General features: G+C 35.5%; 1 non-coding gene across 1 annotated transcript; it reads right to left on the reverse strand.

The window, feature by feature from the left end:
• Positions 1–204: 204 nt before the first annotated feature.
• Positions 205–278, reverse strand: Trnan-guu. The gene has a single exon. It is a non-coding gene; the product is annotated as a tRNA-Asn (tRNA).
• Between the last annotated feature and the right edge of the window lie 1256 nt (positions 279–1534).

Below are 1534 nucleotides of genomic sequence, written 5' to 3' on the forward strand. Positions count from 1 at the left end.
AAGAAGTGGTGACTAAAAATCTGTTAATGCTGACTGTAAAATAATATGTAGTAGCTCTTCTCGAGATTTATACACATGGAAATATTTTTTTTAACGACCAGTTTTCTGATGCAAAGCGATGATGATGATGACGATGATGATAATGACGATAATAACGATGCTGACAACAAGAAAATAGCATTTTTAACAGTAGGTAAAAACCAGCGCCCCCGGGTGGGCTCGAACCACCAACCTTTCGGTTAACAGCCGAACGCGCTAACCAATTGTGCCACGGAGGCTTGGGAGGGAGAGTCAGTTAGAGATTCTTATTGCATAGTTTCCGATATTATACATGGTATCATCGTACAAGAATTAAGTAATAATTGTTTTTATATCTATCTGCTGATGTTAACGATTATTTTAGACATATTTATGATAAAAAAAGGTTTAAAAGATATGTATGCGATAGAGTTTAAAGAGGCTGAGGTTATAACCACTCTAGTTTTTATTTTACGCTGCCTTCGAGAACACAAAATTCTCCATTCGTAAAGTGCTGCATTGTTCTACCTTTTAAGAGTGAGAGCAGAGTAAAAAGCGCAAGTAAAAAGATGTAAAGTGGATTTAACCGTTAACTTTTACCTATTTAAAACGCGAAAACGAATGCCATGTGTTGAGTCGCGTTGGAGGCGGTCGTGATGCGTTGAGTGTTGCCAGATGGGTTGCCTTTTAAATGTTGTGCTTTCATTTTCTGAAAAAAAGAAAAAAATATATATTGTTCTGTTGTATACCAGTTTTAAAATTACACCTACCAAACAATGATTTACTTAACATTAAGAGATTAATCAGTATCACACTTTATCGATTATCACAATGCTTATCTGTTTAACCACCTCTCTCTATATCTATTACATTTTGTATCACATCCAAACTCCATCAATCATCACAATGTCTATTTATCCGTACATCTATTACCTTTTGTATCACATCTAAACTCCATCAATCATCACAATATCTACTTATCCATACATCTATTACCTTTTGTATCACATCTAAACTCCATCAATCATCACAATATCTACTTATCCATACATCTATTACCTTTTGTATCACATCTAAACTCCATTAATCATCACAATATCTACTTATCCATACATCTATTACCCTCTGCATCACGAGGAAGAAATAGCACCTCGAGGCGTGAGGAACAGGCCGAGGAATCGCGTCTTGCAGTGGACCTCGGAACGTGGGGTGTGAGAGTGACGTTCTGTGATGAGATTTTAATTGGAAAGATCGACGGATTACACTTCGAGAAGGTTCCCACTCTCTGATTTTTCTTTTGATCAACAGAGTTCTGGGTGACTGGCAGTTCGTGTGCGCGCTTAATGTGCAATTATGTATAATGTATGTCTAAATATAGTGGCTTGGTGTACGTATCAGGAGAAGCGATGCGATGAAATATATATGTATGTATATATAAATGGATACAAATATATAGATATAACACATACATGTATGCAGTACATATTATGTATATATATATATATATATATATATA

This window comes from Penaeus chinensis, chromosome 27, assembly GCF_019202785.1.
Source record: "Penaeus chinensis breed Huanghai No. 1 chromosome 27, ASM1920278v2, whole genome shotgun sequence".
NCBI classification, from domain to species: domain Eukaryota; kingdom Metazoa; phylum Arthropoda; class Malacostraca; order Decapoda; family Penaeidae; genus Penaeus; species Penaeus chinensis.